The following is a 27,182-nucleotide window of genomic DNA, read 5'->3' as shown; positions in this document are numbered from 1 at the left end:
AGAGAGGTGTGAGAGAGGAGGGGAAAGAAGAAGACGGGGGGGGGGGGGTGTGTGTGATGTGTGTGTGTGGTGGGGAGAAAAAGAGAGAGAGACGGAGAAAAAGAGAGAGAGAAGGAGGAAGGGAAAAGAGAAGAAAAGAGAGAGAGAGAGACTCTCTCTCTCCTTCTCCCCCTCTCTCTCTCCCTTCTCCCCCTCTCTCTCTCCCTTCTCCCCCTCTCTCTCTCCTTCTCCCCCTCTCTCTCTCCTTCTCCCCCTCTCTCTCTCCTTCTCCCCCTCTCTCTCTCCTTCTCCCCCTCTCTCTCTCCTTCTCCCCCTCTCTCTCTCCTTCTCCCCCTCTCTCTCTCCTTCTCCCCCTCTCTCTCTCCTTCTCCCCCTCTCTCTCTCCTTCTCCCCCTCTCTCTCTCCTTCTCCCCCTCTCTCTCTCCTTCTCCCCCTCTCTCTCTCCTTCTCCCCCTCTCTCTCTCCTTCTCCCCCTCTCTCTCTCCTTCTCCCCCTCTCTCTCTCCTTCTCCCCCTCTCTCTGACTCTCGGCTGCTCTTTGCCCACTGCCGAGATCAGGTTGGCAGTCTCGGGCCTTGGGTCCTGCTTCTCGGCACTGCCGTGGAGTGAATGATTCGGGGTGCGCGCGGAGCTTGACCGACGCGGCATTGGGTTTGGGGTTTGGGGGGGGGGGGGAAGAGGGATGGATAGACGCATGCGCAAAAAAAGTGCAGTACAAATAGTTACATCGCTTTAATATTGAGACTTTGTTGCAATTGTCTTAGATCTGTTTTTTGGGTTTTATACCTCCTGGATATCTCTCCCTTTAAAGGTACTCCGTGTTCTTTTAAAATCTGCAACATAAATCATCATAATAATTACTTATGTAGAGTTGTTTGGTGAAGAAGGGCAGATGCTAGTTAGTTTGATATGTTCCAGTTTTTAGTCCTCAGTATAAAAACTGGTGGACCAGTCTGTTTGTTCAATTACTAATAGTGATAAAATAATTTCAGTGGTGACACAGTTTTTAACCACACATAGCTGACTTGTGCCTAACTGTGAGAAACTATAGACTCTAAAAGTAATACAAGCCAAGTTTCTGCAACCTGTCTTTAATTTAACTCTTTCAGTCCCGGTATAATTTTGGTGAATCTGCACTGCATCCTGAGGTTCGGTGCCCAAAACTGAACATAGTACTCCAGATGGCTCTGACAAAGCCTCTGTACAACTGAAGCATAACATCTTTCCCTTTTATAAAGGGCAACATTTCATAGCCTTTTTGATTTGCTTTTTGGACTTGTGCACAAGCTTTTACACACAATTCCCTTTGCTCCTCATTCATTCCAGCACTCGCCATTAAGAAAATATTCCCACTTGTCTTTTTCTTATCCAGAGTAGATGCCCTCACACTTTCTCATTGAACTGCATCTGCCATAGTTTTGCCCATTCACTCAGTCTATGTCCCTTTTGTAACTTCTTTCTCCCAACCACACAACCTACTGTGCCTCCTAACTCAGTTTTGTCTGCAAACTTGACAACTCTCTGTTCCTTCATCCAAGTCATTAATCTATATGGTGAAAAGCTGCTTAACTGCTGTCGTTGAAACTGCTGATGGTTTATGGATTGTTTATGTATCATTCTAAAATTAGTGTAGATATGGTTACTAAATCTTAGCACAAACTGAAGATCCAAGATGGGGGTTGGTAAAACCACATGGGGCTATTGTCAGCTTGAGAGCTTCTTAGTGTCATGAGATTTGATATCAGAACAAGTGATCACTGAAACATTTCCAGTATGTTTGGAAATTGCAAAGTGCATATTTTAGCTGTTAAAAAAATTCCATTAATTTTGGCGTAGTACATGAGGAAATAGATCCCAGAAGGTTCATTGAACGACTGGCTGGAGTTTTGTTAAAATAGTACTGTAGAAAACTTGATTTGAATTGAAAGAAAATAAATGATTGGTTCATTAAGATTTGTCATCTTTATCTTGACTTGAAGACTCTGAAGTTCTTTTGTGTGTGGTTAGATTTATCGAGCTACTGATATTTACGAGCAAGGTGTATAGCCTTGATAATAAACGTCTGAATTGATAGCCGTCAAGGGAGGTTCTTGGCATGATTGAAAGTGACAAAACCAATTTATCAGTCACAGCGGATGTTTGTTTTGTCATTGAATTAGAACGATAAGGTAGCTTTTTACAGTCAAGTATTTATTCATGTGTAATTGCAGGGAAATTATTGAAGGCTAAGCTTTAAGCCTCACCTTCTCGAGGGCAATTATGGATAGGCAGTAAATGCTGGCCTTGCCAGCGATGCCCACATCCCGTGAATAAATTTTTTAAAAGATTGCATTCAAATTCCCAGACTTTCACTTTTCCTTCAAAAGTGGTAAACACTGACAAAGACAATGTGGATCTAACTCCCAGTGATTCTTTCACTGATCTGTTTTTGGCTACTGAGTGAGATGATTGCTGCTAATCATGTTACATGTATTTAGTGGTGCTATATCTTCTGCTTGAGACAAATTCTAAATTGACCTCCATCTTTGTTTCACTTGGTTGCCGAGGTGACACACCATTCAGCCTGGCATGTGGTTGTAGCTGCTGACTTAAAATATGCTGTGGGGTGGTTTCAGCTCCTTGGACCTTTCTCTGTATATGAGAGATTAATTAGAGGGTTTAGCAACTGCTTGTACAGAGTTGCTCATTAATAGCGTCAATGATAATCCACAGATAACCTCTTCCTGACATTAGCCAGTGTTGTAGTTTGTCACTGACAAAGCTACCTGCTGATGTCTTTAGATTGGGAGTGTGCTCCGTCGAATTGAAAACATTTGCCTCTATGCTTGCTTGTCTAAGGAGAGGAATTTGATGAAATGTGGAAGAAATAATAGTTTAAAAGGATTTAACCACTGTTACAAATGACAGAGTTGAATCAAAGGTAATGTATTTGTTTGTAAAAGGCAGAATTTTTGGCGCAGTTTTTGAATGTTGCTAATTTTTGTATTGGCTCAAACGAAGAGATGTTTTAATATTTTAAAGTTGCTATTATTTGTTATCCCTGGCTTTGTTGATGGGTATGCATTCAAATTATGTTTACATTTTATATTTAGGTGTGTGTATATGTAATAATCACTGTTTGCAATGTACTGCATTTAAGGTCAATTAAATTTAATCTGTAGAATCTCTTGTCCTAGCCACTTGTATACAGTGGATCAGATCTAAATTTTTGTTGTGTACTTGCAGCTGAAGGTGTGACTTGGAAGCAACTTTAATGTATGTTCAAGTTTTACTCCTGGTTCTGTACCAAATATTCATTTTTGTCCAAGTTTGGAAAGGTCAATTTACAGTGTCAGGAAAAGATACTGTTATTGATTCAAGTAACTTCATTTAAGCCAGATGTGTCATTTTTGATTACAGAGCAGAACATTAAAAACAAATCAAGTGCATTGTACAAGAGGCAACACAGTAGCATTGATCAAAAGTTGGTTAGATGACAGGAAACCTAGAGGTAGGGTAAAGGGGTGCTTTCTGGATTGGAGAAGGGTTGGAAGTAGTGTATTCCAGAGGTCAGTACTGGGACACTTGTGTTCTCTATGTATGCATGAAAGTATAGATGTATATATGATTTGTGCATAGGGCACTGTGGGTCTCCTCCAATGTTCCCTCTAATTTTTTTCATCGTGTGTGGTCCCTTTAAATAGATACGCGCGGTATCTTCCTGCGACAACAGCTTATAAGCGGCCTGCGCAGTACCTCCCGATTGATGCACACCTTGGGGGGAACATTGGTCCCCTCCTGGGCGCTCTGCCTGAACCATCAATGATTCAGCTTGGCAATCCCAATTGGGTCTAACAAGGCTTTATTGTAACATTAGCTGAATCACACATATGGTTTCCATATTTACAAAAGGATATTCTTGCTTTGGAGGCAGTTCAGAAAAGGTTCACTCGGTTGATTCCAGAGATGAGGGTGTTGACTAATGAGGAAAGGTTGAGTAGGTTGGGTCTGTACTCATTGGAATTCAGAAGAATGAGAGGTGATCTTATCAAAACATATAAGATAATGAGGGGGCTTGCCAAGATGGATGCAGCGAGGATGTTTCCACTGATAGGGGAGACTAGAACGAGAGGGCATGATCTTAGAATAAGGGGCTGCCATTTAAGACAGCGATGAGGAGAAATTTCTTCTGAGGGTTGTAAATCTGTGGAATTCGCTGCCTCAGAGCTGAGACAGAAATAGACAGTTTCTTAAATGATAAGGGGATAAGGGGAGCGGGCAGGGAAGTGGAACTGAGTCCATGATCTTATTGAGTGGCGGAACAGTCTCAAGGGGCCGTATGGCCTACTCCTGTTCTTATTTCTTATGTTCATATACCGTATTCAAGCAACAATTAACAGAATAAAGGTTGGCGTTACCGTGTCCGAGTCTTTAACTAGCCGCGCAGCATTCTCGGTGTTGATCAAATCTGCTGTTTTGTTCTGATCGTGCTCTTTAATTTATGTCTCTGTCCTTATGACTCTGTGGCATATGCATATTCTTGAATCGCTGTTATCACTTAAAATTTCCTTAATAAAGCTGCCATTTCATGTCTATCTACTTAATGTTTCTGAATCACTCATACATGCCTATGTGATCTCTAGACATGACTAGTCCACTGCGCTCCTGGCCTGCCTCCCATCTTTCACCCTTCAGAAACATAAGCTCATCCAAAACTCTGCTGCTTGAATCCAAACTTGTACCAAGTCCTGTTTACCTATCATCCATGTGCTCACTACATTGGCTCCCGGTTGGGGAATGCCTCGATTTTAATATTCTCATTGTTGTTTTCAAATCTTCCATGACCTCACCTTCCCTATCTCTGTAACCTTCTCCAGATCTCTCTGCTCCTCCAATTCTGGCCTCTTGAGCATCCCTGATTTTAATCCCTCCAAACTTGGAGGACGTGCCTTCAGCTGCTGTAGCCCTAAGCTCTGGAGTTCCCTCCCTAAACCTCTCCGCATGTACACCTCTCCTCCTTTTCAGACACTCATTAAAACCTATCGCTTTGACCAAACTTTGTTATCTGGCCTAATATCTCCTTGTGTAGCTCATGATAATGCTCGTGAAGTGCTTTGGGACATTTTACTACTTTTAAAGGCACTATATAAATGCAAGCTGGTAAGTGTTTCATAACCCCTCTAAGCCAACACTAAAATGAGCAAAATTCCCAGTACCACAATCTGAGTGACAATTAAAGATTCAGATAACAAGCAGTACATTGATGCTAGCATGCAGTATATCCTTATCTCCCACCATGACTGTTTTCCTATTTGTTGGATTTGTCTCTTTAGTGCCTCATTGTCCTGAAGCTGTATCTTAGAGCACTCATTCTCAAAGTGTGTTGATGAGTCAAGTAAGGTGTTTGACAAACGGGAAGGAGGACTGTGGAAGATTTCAAGAAAACCAGTGAGTGGATTAGACTGGCAGATGCAATTTTGTGGGCTTCTGTGAGGTAATACATTTTGGGAGCAAAAACAAGGAATGAGCGTTTTCATTTAGTGGGAAGACATTTGAAAGGTGTGGAAGAATAATGAGACCTAGGGGTTCAAATATATAAGTCCCTGAAGATGTGAGTTTTTGCCAGGGATACAAGATGTTGCAGCTGAATCATAGCAATCTATGAATCCAAAATATCTGCACAAAATGCAAGTGCCTTTGCACATAGCTTCTGCTGTTATGGAACTCTTAACTGTTTTTGCATGGAATCCTTTAAAATTCTTGTCGAATTAACCATTTCTTCCTGAACCGGGGTGTTGGAACATGTATTGGACTATGCAAACTCTAATTTGTCCTTTTTGATATCAGCGGCGGATGAATGGTGCTCGCCATTCATTACACTTACAGCTGCCCACAGTCTATTCATGGGCTTCTGTGGGGCAATATACGGTCATCGGGAGTTTGATACAGTGCGGCGCCCTCTACAGGGGATCTGTGGCCTGTGTGAACAGGACAAGCAACAGCGTGCCTTTTCAACTAATCAGATTGAAGAATCCTTACTGAGACATGCAGAATCTTAATCAGGAAGTGCAAGTTAGAATTTTTCGTTCAGAAAACGAAGAGAGGGAAAGAAAGATGGGATAAAGAGGACAAGATAAGGGACAAAGAAAAATAAATTTTTTAATGTTTTAAAATCTCAACAGTAATTAAAATCTGAAAGAATGAGACTCCACACTTTTAAAAGTAAATTTTCAGTGCCAGAGAGATTGCTTGGTAATAATCAACACTTAACACGCTGTTTAAAAAGTCACTTATACTTGAATGGGAAAAGCCCAAACTTTGTCTGGCATGTTTAGTGGGTAAGTACTGCAACTTCATGCCATTCATGTCTTTTAATGCCAAATCTCTTGGCGAGGTACTTGTATCAAAACTCCTCTGATTTACTCCTGTAAAACTTTGTCTTTTCTCCCTCCTCTTCTCCCACCAATCAGTTGGTAGCAGTCAGATGATTGTGGGTTCAAGTCCCACTCCAGAGACTGAGGGAGTGCTGCACAGTCAGAGGTGCCATCCTTCGGATGAGATGTTAAACTGAGGCCCGCCCCATCTGCCTTCTTAGGCCATGAAAGATCCCATGGCACTATTTGAAGATGAGAAGGGGTGTTGTGCCCTGGCCAATATTTATTCCTTAACCAATGTCATTAAAACAGATTATCTGGTCATTATCACATTGCTGTTTGTGGGACCTTGATGTATGCAAATTGGCTGCTGTGTTTCCTACATTACAATAGTAACTGTACTTCAAATTATCAAAGGCAGTTCTGCGGAATCTCATTGTGGCATGGGCCCAGAATTTCCGACGTCCCGGGTCCATATGAAGTTTCTACGGACCCGGGAATGCGTTGGAAAAGCCGATTTTTCAGTGCGCACGCGTTGAAAACCGGCTTTTCCGATCTGTCAACAGATCGTAGCCAGATTAGGTGCGAGAACATTTGTGCGTGGAAGTTTGGGCTATTTACCCATATCTTGCACGGCAAATGTCCTCAAAACTCTTGCGCATGAAAAAGCAGGCGCATAGCCTACTTTTACAGGCGTAAGAGTTTAAAAACATAGAAAAAACATTGATTAAAATAAAAATTAAAAAAACACATGTTAAAACCCTGCCCACTCAGATAATGTTATTTTAAACCCTAATCCTAACTTTAAAAAAAATCGACAATTTTTTTTTCTTTTTTTAAAAAAAAACATGTAACATTTTTAATTTCTATTAGTTTATTGTGAGGTGTTTTTAAAATGTTTTATGTAATGTTGGTGTGTTTTGGGCTTTTTCTTCTTTCATTGTAACAGGAGTTTCTTAACTTACTAAACTCCTGTTGCAATGAATGAGAAAATACTTACCTGTGATTGCGTGTCCAGGTACACGTGACTCCTGCGGGAGTCCCGACGTGCATGCGCTGCGCGACGCAGGGCAAGGAGGCCTATGGATCGGGAGTTCCAGCGGGCGCAGCAGATTCAGGTAAGTGCATTTTATTTCTATTTTTTCTGGATTTATCCATGGGAAGCCCTCCTCGGAATTTTGCTCCATGATATCAACCATGCAAAAACTGACCAATAAAGTATTGTCTTTCAAGTATCATCATCATCGGCAGTCCTTCGGAATTGAGGAAGACTTGTTTCCACTCTTTTTAAAAAAAAAATGAGTCCTTGGGTAGCTGAATAGAGCCGCAGTCCCTGTCACAGGTGGGACAGATAGTCATTGAGGGAAAGGGTGGGTGGGACTGGTTTGCCACACGCTCTTTCCGCTGCCTGCCCTTGATTTCTGCATGCTCTCGATGATGAGACTCGAGGTGCTCAGTGCCCTCCTGGATGCACTTCCTCCACTTAGGGCGGTCTTTGGCCAGGGACTCCCAAGCGTCTGGGGATGTTAAACCTTTTCAAGGAGGCTTTGAGGGTGTCCTTGTAACATTTCCTCTGCCCACTTTTGGCTCATTTGCCGTGATGGAGTTCCAAGTAGAGCGCTTGCTTTGGGAGTCTCATGTCTGGCATGTGAACAATGTGGCCTGCCCAGCGGAGCTGATCAAGTGTGATCAGTGCTTCAATGCTGGGGATGTTGGCCTGGTCGAGGACGCTAGCGTTGGTGCATCTGTCCTCCCAGGAGATTTGTAGGATCGTGCGGCGACATCGCTGGTGGTATTTCTCCAGCGACTTGAGGTGTCTACTGTACATGGTCCATGTCTCTGAGACATACAGAAGGGCGGGTATTACTACAGCCCTGTAGACCATAAGCTTGGTGGCAGATTTGAGGGCCTGGTCTTCAAACACTCTTTTCCTCAGGCGACCGAAGGCTGCACTTGCGCACTGGAGGTGGTGTTGACTCTCGTCAATGTCTGCTCTTGTTGATGAGATGCTCCCAAGGAAATGTTTCACGTTGTCCAGGGCTGCACCGTGGATCTTTATGACTAGGGGGCAGTGCTGAGCGGCGTGGACAGGCTGGTGGAGGACCTTTGTCTTATGGATGTTTAGCGTAAGGCCCATGCTTTCGTACGCCTCAGTAAATACATTGCTATGACTTGGAGTGCAGCCTCTGTGCACAGACGCAGGCGTCGTCTGTGTACTGTAGCTCGACGACAGAGGTTAGGGTGGTCTTGGACCTGGCCTGGAGACGACAAAGGTTAAACAGGTTCCCACTGGTTCTGCAGTTTAGTTCCACTCCAGCAGGGAGCTTGTTGACTGTGAGGTGGAGCATGGCAGCGAGGAAGATTGAGAAGAGGGTTGGGGCGATGACGCAGCCTTGTTTGACTCCGGTTCGGATGTAGATTGGGTCTGTAATAGATCCATTGGTAAGGATCACGGCCTGCCTGCCGTCGTGGAGCAGGCAGAGGATGGTGACGAACTTTTGGGGGCATCCAAAACGGAGGAGGACCCTCGCGGTTGACAGTGTCAAAGGCCTTTGTGAGGTCGAAGAATGCCATGTATAAGGGCTGGTGCTGTTCCTTGCATTTTTCCTGCAGCTGTCGCACTGTAAAAACCATGTCTGTTGTGTCCTATAGGGGACGAAATCCGCACTGTGACTCGGGAAGGAGCTTCTCAGCCACAGGGAGAAGACTGTTGAGGACTCTAGCGATGACTATCCCAGTGGCTGATAACAGGGAGATTCCTCTGTAGTTGCCGCAGTCGGACTTGTCCCCTTTTTTAAAGATGGTCACGATCACTGCAACTCTCAGATCTCTAGGCATGCTCTCCTCCCTCTGGATGAGAGAGGAGAGATCATATATTCGCACCAACAATGCCTTCCCGCCATACTTCAGTGCCTCAGCGGGGATTCCATCCGCTCCCGTAGCTGCCTTATTCTTAAGCTGTCTTATGGAATATTCTACCTCGTACAGGTGGTGGCGAGTAGCATGCTGCGGGATGGAGTCAAGAACACTCAAGTCAAAGGCAGAGTCTCGATTGAGGAGATCTTCGAAGTGCTCCTTCCAACGGACCCTGAGTGCCTTGATGAGTGTTTTCCCGTTCTTGGCCTGCAGTGGGACGAGGCCTTGGGTGTTTGGACCGTAGGTGGCCTTGACTGCGATGAAGAATCCTCGCACATCATGGCTGTCGGCCAGCTGCTGTATCTCCTGTGCTTTCTCCATCCACCACCTGTTCTGTAGGTCCCGGGTTTTTTGTTGGATCTCGGCCTTAAGCCTTCTGTAATGCTGCCTTGCTGCTCGTGAGTTGGGTGGTTGTTTTAGGCTCAGAAATGCCCTGCGCTTACTATCTATGAGCTCTTGGATCTCCTGGTCATTCTCATCAAAGGTACTTTATTGGCTGTAAAATGCTTTGGGATGTCCTGAGGTTGTTAAAGATGCTACATAAATGCAAGTCTTTCTTTTCTGTAGGAGCTGTCGGTCTGCTTTCAGGTTAGTGGTAGCCCTAATCGTCGCTTTACCTGCTCTCCATTGATGACACAAACAAAAAAGGTTTCCTTTTTTATTAAAAAAATACTTATGATGCTCATCTGCTTCAGGCAGATCTTAAAGTGCTGGGAGATTGGGCTCAAGAACAGAAAATAATGTATAACTTGGATAAGGGCAGGGCAAATGCTCAACATTCATGCACGCTTCAGGGAAAGGCATTAAAGATGGTGGCGATAGGGATTTGGGCATTCTCGTGCATACATCCTTAAAGGTACATGAGCAGTGCCTTTTATCGATAGCAAGAGCAAATAGGGTGTTGCGGTGTATCCATAGGACAATGGAGCGTACTGTTTTGTCCCTGTACAAGACCTTACTCAGGCTGCACTTTGAATACTGTGTCCAGTTTTGGTGGTCTCACATGGTGGGTGTTATTGAGGCTTTGGAGAGGGTGCAGAAGAAGGCCACTAGACTAATTCCCAGTCTAAAGCATCTTAGTTATCAAGATAGGCTGAAAGAGTTGGGACTCTACAACTTAGAGAAGCGTAGACTTCGCGGTAGTGGGGATCTAATTGAGGTTTATAAGATAATGAAGGGACTAGATTGTGTTCCAGCTTTCAATTAAATAGGTTAGGTAGGACCAGAGGCCACACATTTGTTGTATAGGGCTAGATCTAGGTTAGCTGTCGGGATGCTGTCAGGAGATGGTTCTTTTCCCAGAGACCAGTGGACCTCTGGAAAAGGCTGCACATCTCATGGTGGACGTGGACTCGCTGAATTCCTTTTAAGCAAGAGCTGGATTTGTTTTTGCCTGCGGCGGAGATCACCTCTTACAGAAGGTAGGTACTGCAGGGAATTCAGCGCCAGTGGTGATCTGGACTAGTTTCAATTGGCTAGATGGGTTGTTGAGGAATTTCCCAGAATAGTTCCCCAAATTGGCATGGGTTTTTTTTTTTCTCTCTCTCTCGGGATCACATGGTTTTGGGTATGGTGGAGTGTATATGTTGTAATACACACGGTATCGCAATTGTGAGAGACAGGCTTGGATGGACCAGATGATCATTACCTGTCCGTCATTGTTCATATGTTTGTATTTGAAATCTATGAGAGTCTTTTAAGCAAATTTCTGTCGGGTATATTGCAGCTTTACTATTTAGATCATATGTAACCTGTATGGGGAGAGTGTTTCTAGTTCTATAACCCTCAGACAAGCAACAATAGCTCCAAGGGATTCCAAGTTCCTTCGGCCACGAGTGCAAGGTACATTTGCATTTTCTCACCTTCATTCTTTTCTGAAGACATGAGTCCTTGCTTGTTGCATTGGTGGCAGTAACATTCTGGTATTTCTCCTGAGTGATTCTTAGTCAAGTGTGAACCTCAACAATGAGCATTAGCAGATTTTTCAAAGGTGGGGGCATGACCACGAAGCCCCATCGTGTCTTTACCAGACATCTCTAAATGCACAATGCTAGATAGCAATTAGGAGCAGGAGCCCCATTCTGTTTACCCCTTCCTAACATTGAGCCGAAGACTGAGCCTGATTTGCTTGTCTAAGGCTTGGCAACTTGCTGGGTAAACTCATGGAGTTATTCAAAGAACTGAATAGATATTTAAATCTGAACACAAGTTAATTATATGAGCCAGGTAATAGCAGAAGGAATACAAACAGAAAATGCTGGAAATACTCAGCAGGTCAGGCAGCATCTGTGGAGAGAGAAACGGAGTTAACGATGACCTTTCTTTAGAACTGGAAAAAGTAGAAGGATAATTATGTATTGATACAGAAAATGTAGAACATATATACTGTCAAAGGAAAAACATTTAGTGGTTGAACATTCACTGACAGTAACCAGTGTAAGACTTGATGAATCAATGATTTTATTTGCCAACTGGCTTTTGACACAGTTAATATAGACAAGCCACAGTGGAATACCACGTTTATCATAAAATATAGTACTAATATTGGTTTGTCTAGTTTGTGTGCCCCTTTTTTTTTGCTTATGTATTTCAATTAGATGATTTTTTTTCCCCCTATTCATTCTTGGGATATGGGTGTTGTCAAGGCTGGCATTTGGGGCTCATCCCGAGTTGCTCTAGAGAAGGTGGTGGGTTGCTGCCTTCAACTGCTGCTTTTGGCTTGCTTTTGTAAATATATGTAAATGATGCAGCTGCTCAGTGATCTCTCTCTCTCTCTCTCTCTCTCTCTCTCTCTCTTTCCCCCCCCCGCCCCCACAGTAGTCAGCATGATGGCAGGCAGATAGAACATAAATTCCCCAAGTGCTAATAGTGAGACAACAATCTTTTTCCTAAACTCAAGCTTAACTACCAAATATTGGTACCCCCAAGAATGGGTTTCCTTGCTTAGTTGCACTCTTGATGTTCAGTTCAAAATGTTCATCTTTGAGATCTCTGTTGGCAACGCTTAATAAAATGAAATGTAAGTAAGTGCGTACAGCATTTCCAAGTTACTGTATAAAATGAGATGCATAAAAAGTGAGAATTTTCATCTGTTCTGTAATCATTAATTGAAACTCTTTCGTGACCAATCTCTGTGTGCTTGCTTTACAGACGCATTCTTTTTTAATTGAGAGATCCCTCACTTTGTAGGAATGTGTTGAAACTTGATTGCTTTGGAGTAGTTGCATAATTTATTTGTTTTGACGTTAGGATCACGCCTTGTATAAAGATCTGAGATTTTTTTTTCTGCCAGTTGTAAGAAGATTCTTTAAACTGTTTTTATTAGCCTTTCAGAGCTAGGCCCTCAAGTTTGAGTCTCTTGGGAGAGAGATGTGGGTTCTTACTCTCTCCTGCTTAGTTATACTTTTATCTGTCTCATCTGTTTCTCTTCTAGTTGATACTTAACTTGCGAGCTCGATGTGAACATTTTGGATGTCTTCTCCACTCACCCAAATAGAAAACTGCCAAGGTCTTTTTTGGGGGTTTTGGCCAATGCTGCAGTCCTATCAATGGGGTTGGTTAATCCAGTGTTTAACTGCTGGGATATGGTATTCTTTGACATGAAAGATGATTTACTTGGCCTGATCCTAGATGGCCTCATTCATCTGGCTGATGTCTGTGTTTTGATACACTGCTATAAGGAGAGCCGTGCAGTGTGATTTCATTTTGGATTGCTGTAGCAAAGAGCTGGCACGTCTGACACAAGGGGTGAAAATACCACTGTGCTGTAAACCTCTGTTGTTGGGATATTTAGCAACTTTCTTCTTGCTATGGCCCAAAAAACTTCAAAGGTGGTTGATATCCAATGTTGCAACCCATTCTTTGAATGCAGTTCCACACTTTTTTTTTTCTGTGCCGCACCTCATAATGGAACTATATTCGAAGCACAGGGTGACAATGTTTGACATTAAGCATCTTTTGACATTGGATAAAAATGGCTAGGGTGGCTACACTACTTGGCCCATGAAAAATAAGAATTACAGACAGCTACTATATTGGGATTGTTAGAAGCTACAAGGTGCTCCAAAGGGAAACAAGACTGGTGCTTTGAATGTCCAAGTGTTTATGTAATGTAAACTTATGCTCCATGCACATAGACAGAGGGCGCACCCAGGAGAAGACCAAGTCCCTTTTTGAGATTTCTGCTTTCAGTAGTCTACAACTTTTTTTAGTTCCAATTACTTTAGGAATCTGTTCCTTTATCTTTCTTCTCACTTTTTCTCTTCTCCTCCTCACCCGCCCCTCCCCCCCCCCCCCCCCGCCCATTTAAAAAAAATATTAATTGCAGTTTGGGTACTGGGATGTTTTCAAATCTTGTTGCTGGAGTTTAATAATTTAGTCTGAGTTTCCGCTTTCATGGAGGAAAATGAAGACTGAGCAAGAAGATATGGCTCAAGTTGTTCGACTTGTGTATTCAGCTTAAGATTGGAGGAGACCAGTATAAAATTCACACCCCAATGCAAGTTTAGAGATTATAAAAATATTTTTGCTGCCTCATGATGATTGATGTAGAAAGGAGTCAACAGTATTAATTGGGTCTTGCAATGGACTGAAATCCTCCAAGAGTCAATAGAAAATATTACCCTTGGAGTTCAAAAAGAAAAAGACTTTGATCCCGAGCAGTTGACTATGATTTTTTTTAAAGCTTTCTCTTTCTTTTGCAATGTTTTATAGTTATCCCAGATCAATTTTATATGCAGTGTGAATATTTTTGGAATACCTGAAACAAGGAAACTGTGAAAGCACTGTGCAGTTCTGCAATCTGGATGGAAAAGAAGAAATTTAAACACATAAAAAAAATGCAACAGATTTTGCAATCATATTGCAGTTTTTGCATCCTTGAGATATCCAAATGTGTATCACAGCCAATGAATTGCTATTAAGCATAATCTTTGCTGTTTTTATGTTGACAAACACAGCAGTCAATTTGCACACATCAGGGGCCCAAGTTTCGGCCTCAGTTGCTCCTGATTTTTTGGAGCAACTGGTGTAGAACGGAGTATCTTAGAAATTCAAATTCTCGGCATTTAGTTTGCTCCAGTTCTCGTCAGTTAGAACAGTTTCACTTTGGAACAGAATTTCTTTTCAAAAAGGGGCGTGTCCAGCCACTTACGCCTGTTTTCAAAGTTTTGGCAGTAAAAACTTACTCCAAACTAACTTGGAATGGAGTAAGTGAAGATTTTTGTACGCTCAAAAAAACCTTGTCTACACTTTAGAAAATCAGGCGTAGGTTACAAATCAGGCGTAGGGGATGGGGGGGGTTTAAAGGGAAGTTTACAAATATTAAGCACTTCAGTTTTACAAATAAAGAGCCATCATCAGTAATAAATGATAAAAACATCAATAAATCAACCAATAAATCAATCAAAAAAAATTAATAAGAAATAATGTTTAAAAAAAAATAGCATGCTGGGATGCCACCCCCCCCCCCCGTGTGTCTCTGTCAGTCTCTCTATCTCTCTGTCTGTCTGTGTGTGTCTCTCACTCACTGTCAGTGTCTGTGTTTCTGACAGCGAGAGGAGGAGGGGGGGGTAGAGGGAGGGGGAGGAGGCTGATAGAGGAAGGTGGCGGGGGAAAGGGAAAAGGAGAAGGGAGGGAGGAGGCTGAACAGGCCGGGCCCAAGACTTCGGGCAGGGCCCTTCCCCAGCGCCAGATTTACAGGTAGGTGGCATCGTGTCGGGGGGGCGGAGGGAGGTCGGTTCGGTTCAGGTCGGCGGGGGGCGGGGGGGGGGGGGGGGGGGGGGAAGAGAGGTCAGTGGGGGGGGAAGGAGGAGAGGGGGGGTGGGGGGGGGAGCGCGGGTCGAGTCCGGTTCGGGGGGGTGTGGGGGGGAAGCGGGAGTCGGGTCGGAGGCGAGGGGGCAAGCGGGAGTCGGTCGGGAGGAAGCAGGAGCTGGGCGTGGGAGGCAGCCTTATGCACGCAGCCCCAATGAGGCCATTCGGCCAGGGCTAGGGGCTGTGTGCCTCAGACCCCTCCCACACAGTTTTGGGCGCGCATGTGCAGAGGTCCCGGCACTGTTTTCAGCGCAGGGACCTAGCTCCGCTCCCCCCACAGCTCGTGTTGCGTCGCGCCCGACTCGAGGACCAGCAGGAAGCCGGAGAATCTAAGTTTTTTTTTTTAGGCGCACTTTGTGGCGCAAAAAACGGGTGTCCAAGGCGCGGCCCGAAACTTGGGCCCCAGGTCTCTGAAACAGTTGATCTGTTTTGGTGTTGAGATTGAGGGAAGAACTCTCTTTTAAGAAAAAAAGCCATGTGATCTCTGAAGGTAGCCTCAGCTTTTACATCTCATCTGACCACTGATAATGCAGTAGTCTTTTAATTGCTCTGCTTAGTTTAAGTGCTGAAGTCCTGAAAAGTTAAGGAGGGGTGGGGTGGTGCGGTTAGGGGGTTGAACCCTTAACCTTCTAACTTGGGTGAGAGTACCATCACTGAGGCAAGCTGATTCATAAAGTGAGATCAAGGGCTTATATTCTGAAATAAATCTAAACCACATGTATTCATAACCCTTACGGCTAAAGGGATCAAGGGGTATGGAGAGAAAGCAGGAAAGGGGTACTGAGGTGAATGATCAGCCATGATCTTACTGAATGGTGGTGTCGGCTCAAAGGGCTGAGTGGCCTACTCCTGCACCTATTTTCTATGTTTCATTCCTCTGAAATGTACTGTTTCTAAGGATGATTAATCTGTTATGTTTTGTTATGTTTGATCTATTCCAAAGCTGGTCATTTTTTTATAAAAAGCATTTTAGTTATACTCACCCTTTACAGTACTGTCTATGGTAATAATTGCTGGCAACATTATTTTAGCTTCAGTGCTTGCTGTGGAGTATGAATTTCCAGTATCTGATTCATATCTGACTGGACAAATCATGGTACTGCAAGAAAACCAGCCACTCAATTGGAATGTTTCTCTCTCCTTGTTTTTGTCTCTTGGTGTGAGGGGCATTCTTTTTTAACTTCTCCCTGCATCCCGAGTGTTAAGTCTAGCCAGACTTAATTTCTCTGTTTGCGCAGCATGAAATGGTAGTTAATAGATGGAGAATGACACTTTTTTTCCCCCACTCCCACATATGGCACAGCTTTGTTTTAGTAACCTTACTAATACATATGGCAAAGCTTTACTTGAGTAGAGTTATTAAAACAGGATTCTGTTTGACTTCAGCTGTCCACACCTCTAGATTGTTTATGAAAAAATTCTTCCTCATTAATTCAACTTCTTTATACAAGTAAATATTCTGTCTTCCTTATTAATAGCTCCATGCCATGTGGACCCATTACCGACTCAAGTTTTTCCCTACTCCTGTTGTGTATAAGGTGTTGCGTGGAAGGCGATGTCAAATTCCAGTTCCAAGAAGCATTTCCAGTTAATTTTCCAAAATAGAAAGCGATGCAGATAGCAGTCATTCTAAGGAACAATGACAAAAGGTAGCAACAGCTGAACCATGTTCTGCATTGATTCAGGAGGCAGGGTTTTCTGGGGCTGTTGAATCATTCAGCTTCAAATATAAGGCTGCCGCTCCTGAAAAGCAATTGCAGTCTTTCTACATTGGATGCATTGACTTTGATGTAGATGGCACCTTGCTCTAATAAAGGTGCAAGATGATCAGTACTGATCAAGATTCCATTCCTGTTTAGTCTGGATATTGTAGCTTGAGATTTGGAAAGGAAAAATTGTGCCAAAGCTAATGGGAGGATTTGATGCGTCTTCTTTGCTGTTCATCGCCAGCTCAGCCCGTTGCGTGTGGGCTGTCTTCTAAATGGCTGAAGCAACTGGGATCTATTGAAATCCCCAAAGGGATGACTGATTTGGATGTGGGGGACAGGAGAAGAATGTGATAAATTTAAAAAAAAAAATGAATCTCTACTCTTTAAAAATTGGCGCATTGTGACTTCTCTTTTCACTAGACTTCCCTTATTGTCTCCTACTGAGAGCATTAAATACCTGAGTATCCAAATGCCAGTAGAGTTTTTATCTATATCGCATACTGCCGAGTTTTCATCAACCTTTGTGAATCTCCTGAGGAATAGTCGGGCAAAATTTGGATCAATGCCCTTAAGTCTCACCAAGGCCAAACACAACAAAATTACCAGTTGAAGATTCACCTTTATCATGTTACAGTTTCCCTTTTCCCATAACATTCTACATCTATCTTTAGTCTCTTTGCCTACGGAAGGATATTACTTGCCTTAGAAGGAGTGCAACAAAGGTTCACCAGACTGATTCCTGGGATGGTGGGGAGGTGGGGATTGCCCTTTGAGGCGAGATTGAGTAGACTAGGCCTATATTCCCTAGAGTTTAGAAGAATGAGCGATGATCTCATTGAAACATACAAAATTCTTACAGGGCTTGACAGGGTAGATGCAGGGAGGATGTTTCCTTTGGCTGTGGAGTCTATAACCAGGGGTCACAGTCTCAGAATTAATTAGGAATGAGATGAGGAGCAATTTCTTCACCCGGGATGGTGAACCTTTGGAATTCTCTACCCCAGAGGGCAGTGGAGGCTGTCCTTGAGTATATTCAAGACAGAGATCAATAGATTTTTGGATATTAAGGGTATCCAGGGATATGGGGATAGTGCAGGCAAGTGAAGTTGAGGTAGAAGATCAGTCATGATTTCATTGAATGGCGAAGCAGGCTTGAGGGGCCAAATGGCCTACTCCGGCACCTATTTCTTATATTCTTCTTGTAAATATAGGAAATCACTTTACAGGAAAGACCCCTGACATCCAAGTTTTTTTTTAAATTGTAAATTGGCCTATGCAGTGCCAAGATTTGGAAACTATCCCTTGGTTTGTTTCCTCTGGGATGGCACAATGTATGTTTGTGTGCCGAAAGAAAGAAAGAAAGACATATTTATGTAGCGCCTTTCACAACCACTTGACGTCTCAAAGCGCTTTACAGCCAATTAAGTACTTTTGTAGTGCATTCACTGTTGTAATGTATGAAATGTGGGAGCTAATTTGCACACAGCAAGCTCCCACAAACAGCAATGTGATAGTGACCAGATAAACTGTTTTTGTTATGTTGATTTGAGGGATAAATATTGGCAGGACATTGGGGATAACTCCTTCAAAGTAGTGCCATGGGATCTTTTACATCCACCTGAGAGAGCAGATGGGGCCTCAGTTTAACATCTCATCTGAAAGACGGCAGCTCCGACAGTGCAGCACTCTCTCAGTATTGCGCTGGAGTGTCAACCTAGATTTATGTGCACAAGTCCTGGAGTGGAACTTGAAATAGCAACCTTCTGACTCGGAATGCCGAGGTTGAATTGCATTCAAAAAGAGAGAATACTTATAAAATGTAATCAGCATTCAGTAATAGTTACCAAAGCATGTACATTCAATCTGCCGAAAACTGTTGGAAATTCCCTGGGAATTGAAAGTTATTGATTTATGATTGAGGGAACCTGAGATCAATCTATTGTTGTTGAGTGGCCTGATACTATCTCAAATTTATTTTATTTTGAGCAATTATTTAAGCGTTCCCTTTTGTGACCGTTGTAATATTTCTCAAATTTAATACGATGCCTAGATTAAAGTTTGTAGTGGTGGATCCAAATCATAATATGGCAAATCCTTTATTCTAACATTCAACAATAAAATGACTTGAAAACATTTTCCAAGTCCAACTTCCGAGGATTCTTCAGTGAAGAATTAATTATTTATTAAAATCCTATTCATGATATGCCCTGCACTGTAATGTACAGTTTTTAGTTCACACATACAGCTTTATAGATGCTCTGGTATACCTAAAACATCTGCTTAAAGTGAATCATTCCTTTTTCTCAACATGAAAAGCGAACATCAAAGTTGCATGCAACTGCCTCATCATATACGAAGAGCAGCAAACTTTAAAAAAATAAAGTTTAATACTTAACCTTAAAGACCCTATTTTCTCCTGGAAAGGTGCCTGGTTTCTCTATCAGAAAAGAATGAACTTGTATTTGTTTAAGCGCCTTTAACAACATCAGAATGTTGGAGTTTTATAGCCAATGAAGTACTTTTGAAGTGTTGTTACTATTGCAATGTAGGAAATGTGGCAGCCAATTTGTACACGGCAAGTTCCCAAAATAACAATAAGATAATGACCAGATAATCTATTTTTTAGTGATACCAGTTGAGGGATAAATGTTATCCAGGACTCCCCTGCTCTTCTAATTAATGCCATGGGATCTTTTATATCCATCTGAGAGGGCAGATAGGGCCTCGGTTAAACATCTCATCCTAAAGACAGCACCTCTGACAGTGCAGCACTCCTTCAGTACTGCACCAGAGTGTCAGCTTTGATTTTTATGCTCATGACCGTTTGACTCCAAGGAGAGAGTGCTGCCACTGAGCCACGGCTGTCGCCTGTAAACTAGCAAGGACATCTGTACACAACTATTACTGCAGCATTACAATTTGAATTGCAGGTCGGGGGACCACAATGCTCCAGGGCCCGCTGCTCCAGCTCCGCAGGTCAGGAAGTATAAGAGCTGGAGCGGCATACCACTACAACTTCCAGCGGGAGCTGTTCCAAGTGTGCGACGGCTTCGAGGTGGGCGATTGGGTGACGTCATCAGGACCTCTGTTGCCGTTTGGAGTGTGAGCAGGAGCATTGGCGGGGCCCAGGCAGAGGAGTGGGAAGGTTGTGGTAGAGGTGCAGTGAGTGATCGAGGCGGAGGAGCGACGAATGTTTGTGGCGGAGGAGAGTCTAGAGATCTTGGAGGAGGTGCGGCGAGAGATCTTGGAAGAGGTGCGGCAAATGAGGGTACGGGGCCCAGCAGAGCAGAGTGCCCAGGGGTAGCATGGGCCAGCCCACACTAAATATGTGTGCGCACCAGGTCCGTGCAGCAGAGCAGGTCGCCAGTTGTCCTGGTTAACCCATGCCACTGGATAAAGGCCCTAGCTCTGTCAAGCCCTTGTGGTGGCTGATGTGCAACGGTCACCACACGTTAAAAATAATCCACACATCGGCATCTTCCACCCCTTCAATTGGAGTTCAAGACTGGAACATCGGATCCTTCATTGAAACATCTGTGAATTCGTGTGGAAGCAGATCATCCTTGTTTGAGGGACCGCCTATGATGATGGCTATTTGAATTAACTAACTGATGCCACAACATACACACAATACTGTCGAATAAGACTGAGATTTGGACATGTGATTAAAATGTAAATCAACATAAATCTAATGTTCAAGTTGAATTAAAATAACGATATATCTTCCAAAATAAGGCACACGCATCCCTCACCCCACAAATGGCTGGAGGGGGGTTGTGTATTGTACATAGAGACTAAAATTGAGGGACTTTGAGCCAGTGAACCTTTATTAAACTGTTTGCACTACAGAACATTAAGTTGTATAACAAGTAAATGCAAAAAAAATCTTAGCTATGATAAAGCAGTGGTGGCTGTCTACTGGAACAGTTCAAAAGCTGTTGAGGGGTGGGTGGGGTTGGGGTGCTTGGGCAGGAGAAGAGTTCATGCATGCTTGCATTTTGCCAAAATACCTGGTCCAAATTGGGAGCTTTATAATACATGTGGGGGATTATTGAAAGTGAAGATTTACAATATATTGCATCTTTTATAAGGTATGTAACTTCTACTTGAATGTCTGTACTTGTACAGAATAAGTATTTAAAGCAAAATTAGAGTTCGATCAATTGCTTTTGTGTTCTGCAAGGGGAAAGAAAGAGCTTTTTTGATTATCCCTTCCTCCGACTGGGATTACATGGGATGTATGACACACAAACAGACCATTCAGCCCAACCAGTCCATGTTGCCGTTAATGCACCACTCGAGCCTCAACCCATCTTTTCGCATCTAAAATCGATCAGCATAACCTTCCATTCCCTTCTCCCTCGTATGCTTCCCCTTAAATGCATCAACCACTCCCTGTGGTAGCGATTTCCACATTCTCATCACTCTTTTTGGGTAAAGAATTTTCCCGATTTAGATTTCTTGGTGATTATCTTATATTGATGGTCTCTAGTTATGCTCTTCCCCACAAGTGGCAACATTCTCTCTCTAGTTACCCCTCAGCCTTCTCTTTTCAAGAGAAAAGAGACCCAGCCTGTCCATCCTGTCCTGATATGTATACCCTCACATTTCTGATATCATCCTTGTAAATCTTGTCTGCACCCTCTCCAGTGCGCCTCTATCCTATTTATAATATGGGGACCAGAACTGTACGCAGTACTCCAAGTGTGGTCTACCCAAGGTTCGATACAGGTTTCGCATAACTTCCCTACTTCGCAATTCTATACCTCTAGAAATAAACCCGAGTGCTTGGTTGCTTTTTTTGTGGTCTTGCTAACCTGTGTTGCTACTTTTAGTGATTGTGTGTGTGTGTGTGTGTGTGTGTGTGTGTGATCCCTTTGTTCCTCAATCTCCACCTAGACTCGCACCCACCAAGTAACAAGTGACCTCCCTATTCTTCCGACCAAAATGTAATGCCTCACGTTTGTCGGTGTTGAATTTCGTTTGCTAATTATATGCCCATTCTGCAAGTTTATTAATGCCCTCCTGTAATTTGTTGCAGTATTGGCCCCCAATTTGGTGTCCTCTGCAAATTTAGAAATTGTGTTTTTGATTCCAAAGTCTAAGTCGTTAATATAAATTGTGAACAACAGTGGTCCAAGCATTGATATAGAAACATAGAAAATAGGTGCAGGAGTAGGCCATTCGGCCTTTTGAGCCTGCACCGCCATTCAGTGAGTTCATGGCTGAACATGCAACTTCAGTACCCCATTCCTGCTTTCTAGCCATACCCCTTGATCCCCCTAGTAGTAAGGACTACATCTAACTCCTTCTTGAATATATTTAGTGGATTGGCCTCAACAACTTTCTGTGGTAGAGAACTCCACAGGTTCACCACTCTCTGGGTGAAGAAGTTTCTCCTCAACTCGGTCCTAAACGGCTTACCCCTTATCTTAGACTGTGACCCCTGGTTCTGGACTTCTCCAACATTGGGAACATTCTTCCTGCATCTAATCTGTCTAAACCCATCAGAATTTTATATGTTTCCATGAGATCCCCCCTCATTCTTCTGAACTCCAGTGAATACAAGCCCAGTTGATCCAGTCTTTCTTGATATGTCAGTCCCGCCATCCCGGGAATCAGTCTGGTGAACCTTCGCTGCACTCCCTCAATAGCAAGAATGTCCTTCCTCAAGTTAGGAGACCAAAACTGTACACAATACTCCAGGTGTGGCCTCACCAAGGCCCTGTACAACTGTAGTAACACCTCCCTGCCCCTGTACTCTAATCCCCTCGCTATGAATGGCAACATGCCATTTGCTTTCTTAACCGCCTGCTGTACCTGCATGCCAACCTTCAATGACTGATGTACCATGACACCCAGGTCTCGTTGCACCTCCCCTTTTCCTAATCTGTCACCATTCAAATAATAGTCTGTCTCTCTGTTTTTACCACCAAAGTGGATAACCTCACATTTATCCACATTATACTTCATCTGCCATGCATTTGCCCACTCACCTAACCTATCCAAGTCACTCTGCAGCCTCATAGCATCCGCCTCGCAGCTCACACTGCCACCCAACTTCGTGTCATCTGCAAATTTGGAGATACTACATTTAATCCCCTCGTCTAAATCATTAATGTAGAATGTAAACAGCTGGGGCCCCAGCATAGAACCTTGCGGTACCCTACTAGTCACTGCCTGCCATTCTGAAAAGTACCCATTTGCTCCTACTCTTTGCTTCCTGTCTGCCAACCAGTTCTCAATCCACGTCAGCACATTACCCGCAATCCCATGTGCTTCAACTTTGCACATTAATCTCTTGTGTGGAACCTTGTCGAAAGCCTTCTGAAAGTTCAAATACACCACATCAACTGGTTCTCCCTTGTCCACCCTACTGGAAACATCCTCAAAAAATTCCAGAAGATTTGTCAAGCATGATTTCCCTTTCACAGGTCCAAGTCAGCATGGATTTATCATGTCGCCTCTTTCTAAATGCGCTGCTATGACATCCTTAATAATTGATTCCATCATTTTACCCACTACCGATGTCGGGCTGACCGGTCTATAATTCCCTGTTTTCTCTCTCCCTCCTTTTTTAAAAAGTGGGGTTACATTGGCTACTCTCCACTCGATAGGAACTGATCCAGAGTCTATGGAATGTTGGAAAATGACTGTCAATGCATCCGCTATTTCCAAGGCCATCTCCTTAAGTACTCTGGGATGCAGACCATCAGGCCCTGGGGATTTATCGGCCTTCAGTCCCATCAATTTCCCCAACACAATTTCCCAGCTAATAAAGATTTCCCTCAGTTCCTCCTTCTTACTCGACCCTCTGACCCCTTTTATATCCGGAAGGTTGTTTGTGTCCTCCTTAGTGAATACCGAACCAAAGTACTTGTTCAATTGGTCTGCCATTTCTTTGTTCCCCGTTATGACTTCCCCTGATTCTGACTGCAGGGGATCTACGTTTGTCTTTACTAATCTTTTTCTCTTTACATATCTATAGAAGCTTTTGCAGTCCGTCTTATTTGTGGAACACCACTACCCACATTCTACTCCTATGAATAGCTACATTTTACCCCTACTATCTGCTTTCTGTCTTGAAGTCAGCTAGCTATCCATTTTGTTACTTGTCCTCTGACTCCACATTCTCTGACCTTGTTCATCCGTCTATTATGGGGGTACCTTATTGAAGGCCTTTTGAAAATCTAGATATATTGCATCATCTGCTTTACCATTGTCTACTCTCTCTGCTACCTCCTCAAAAAATTCAATGAAGTAGGTCAAGCAAGACTTTCTCTTGAAATTCATGTTGACTATATTTTTTTTCTAGATGTTCTTCTATTTTCTTCTTTAGTAAGGGTTCCATTATTTTTCCGACCACCAATGTTAAGCTGACTGGTCTATATCAGTTGTATTGGTTAATCCTTGCCATTGGACCAAGACCAAGCTCTGTCAAGCCCGTGTGGTGGCTGGTATGCAACGGCCGCCACACGTTTTAAAAAAAAAAAAAAAAAATCCACGCATAGGCATCTTCCACCCTTCAATATGCAGTTCGGGACCTGGAATATTAGGTTCTTCATTGAAACGCCTGTGAACTCATCGAACATATATCTTTTTGGCGTGGAAGCAAGTCATCCTCGATTCGGGGGACCGCCTAAGAAGATGATAATTCCTTCGACATATTATAACCCCCTTCTTAAATATAGGTATTACGTTGATATGTCTTGAGATTTGGCTTGATTTAACTGAGAAAAGTTAAATGATGTGTAGCCATTGGAATTGAAGATATTTTGAACCCCCATCACCCTCATCAGAGCACAACTGGTGGGGTGATCTCCAGCCTTACCGACAGTAAATTTGGTAATAGTTTCTGTTTTGTTCAGAAAACATAATTTATATACATTTGAGGTTAGAAAGGTCAGCAACCAGTGGACACAGTTTTAAGCTGATTGGCAGAAGAACCAGAGGTGACAAGAAGAAACATTTTTTTACACTGAGTTATTGTGATCTGGAATGCACTCCTTGAAAAGGTAGTGGAAGCAGATTTAATAGTAGCATTCAAACAGGAATTGGATAAATGCTTTCGAAGGAAAAACATTTTTAGGGTTCTGGGGAAAGAATCGGGAAGTGAGAGTAAATGAATAGCTCTTTGAAAGAGCCGGCACAGGTATGATGGGCCGAATGGCCTCCTTCTGTGCTATATCATTCGATGATTGTGTGGAATGAGTTATCCTCTGTGTGTGACTTGGTCCACCTTAATCCTCATATATATAATATATATTTGACATTGGTTTCTGTGTTTGAAATGGACGTGGTTTTCAGCTACCTCAAAGATGTTCAAACAAAATAATGTTACATTACTAATATTAGTGGCACACACAACTTCCACAAACTTCACACATTATAGTTGTAGCAGATGTTTTAAGATATGGAAAATATTTCAAACATGCTCAATTAAAAATTATAGCTTCTTTAAAATTACTGAGGATTAAGGAAAAAACATCTTGTACAGTAAATGATGTGATGAACACTGACAATATTACGATGTTGAACTGAGGAGCAGAGTATCAAAGTAGATCTCTTTTATGTTGAAAGCACACGGGATCCATGGCTTTATAAGCAGGCATAGAGTATCAAAGCAAGGAAGTTATGCTAAACCTTTTATTAATCATTGGTTAGACCTCAGCTAGACTATTGTGTCCAATTTTTGGACACCACACTTTAGAAAGGACATCAAGCAAGGCCTTGGAGAGGGTGCAGAGCAGGTTTACAAGAATGGTACCAGTGATCAGGGTTTTTTGGTTATCTAGAGAAACTGGAGAAGCTGGGATTGTTCTCCTTTTGAGCAGAGAAGGTTTAGAGGAGATTTAATAGATGTGTTCAAAATTGAGGAGTTTTGATAGAGTAGATGGGGAAAAACTGTTTCCACTGTCAGAATGGTCTGTAACCACAGATAACAGATTTAAAATAATTGGTAAAAAAGCCAGGGGAGACCTGGAAGAGCAATTGTTTTACTCAGCGAGTTGTTACAATTTGGAATGCACTGCCTGAAAGAGTGATGGGATTAATTGGATAGCTCCTTCAGAGAGCTGGCACAGGCACGCAAGGCTGAATGGCCTCCTTCTGTGCTGTATGATTCTATGGCTACACAGTCAGAGCTTCACATGAATTGTGAGCATTCAAAAGTAAATTAGAGCATAGATGAATGCAAAACCCTTCATAATATAAAATAATTATTGGCTCCAAGTTTCCACATGATTTGCTCCTGATTTTTAGGAGCAACTGGTGGATAACGGAGTATCTTAGAAATCGGAATTCTCCACATTTAAGTTTTCTGCAGTTCTAGTCAGGTAGAACAGTTTCATTTTTGAACAACATTTTTTTTTCAAAAGGGGGCGTGTCCGGCCACTGACGCCTGATTTGAAAGTTTCCACAGTGAAAACGTACTCCAAACTAACTTAGAATGGAGCAAGTGAAGATTTTTGTAGGCTTGAAAAAACCTTGTCTACACTTTAAAAAAATCAGGCGCAGGTTACAAATTGGGCGTCGGGGACGAGGTGGCGGGGGGCGGCGGGGGGGAAGGGAAGTCATTAAATTCTACAATAAATCCTTAGTTATACATATACAAATATTATACAAATAAACCCAACCTGAATAAAAATTTATAAGCAAAGAAAAGATTAAATAAACCATGTTCCTACCTGTGTGAAAGTGCTTCAGGCAGGCCTTTCAGGCAGTGTTTTGCCGTCGGGCCTGACCGATGGCAGGGGGAGAAAGCTGGAAGAAGCCTCAGTGCTGATCATGGAAGGGCAATGTGGTTTTATTAAAAAATGTTAAAAATTGAACAGCTACAAAGAATTTGAATAGTCTCAAACAAGTGCATGTGTCCCGCTTATCACAGTCTATCTTTAATTACAGAATGCACTCCCTCACACACAGAAATATCAAGAAAATTAAAATGCAAGCCTTTGCAAGGGTTCAATAAACAAATTTTCACTTTTTCTGCAGCACTTTTTAAAATGGCCGAGTGCCAATGTTTAGTTCAGACTGCGCGTGCGCGAACGTTCCAACGCGCACGTGCAGGGTTGCCGGCACGAAAAAAAACTCATTTAAATTGTACCCGCCCCCTCCTACTTACAAAATTGGCGCAAGTGGTAGGCTCCGCCCCCTGTGCGCCGCGCCAAGCAGACATCGAGCTGCAAGGCGCTCGAGAATACCGGGTTTTTTTTCAGGCACCGTTTTCGGTGAGAAAAACGGGCGCCCAGCTCTGAGGGGCGCCTGTTTTGCCGCGTGTGGAATCTTTTCTTTCTTTCTCTCTCTCTTTCTCTCTTTTTTTTTCTTTCTTTCCTTCTTTCTTTCTTTCTTTCTTTCTTTCTTTCTTTCTTTCTTTCTTTCTTTCTTTCTTTCTT

At 42.9% G+C, this 27,182-nt stretch overlaps 1 protein-coding gene across 12 annotated transcripts in view; it reads left to right on the top strand.

The window, feature by feature from the left end:
* Positions 1–27,182, top strand: part of eps8a (EGFR pathway substrate 8a, signaling adaptor) — a 245,891-nt gene that overhangs the window by 27,895 nt on the left and 190,814 nt on the right. Inside the window, exon 1 of one of the 12 annotated variants that reach the window (XM_070897559.1) lies at positions 2,901–2,919. The exons of the other annotated variants lie outside the window; for them this stretch is intronic. The gene's annotated coding sequence lies outside the window, so the exon portion shown is untranslated. Of the gene's footprint in view, positions 1–2,900; positions 2,920–27,182 lie in introns of those variants that run through there. 12 annotated transcript variants of the gene reach the window in all.

Source organism: Pristiophorus japonicus, chromosome 13, assembly GCF_044704955.1.
Source record: "Pristiophorus japonicus isolate sPriJap1 chromosome 13, sPriJap1.hap1, whole genome shotgun sequence".
Taxonomy (NCBI): Eukaryota; Metazoa; Chordata; class Chondrichthyes; family Pristiophoridae; genus Pristiophorus; species Pristiophorus japonicus.
The sequence above is the reverse complement of the archived record's forward strand: the minus strand, read 5'-3'. Positions and strand labels throughout refer to the sequence as shown.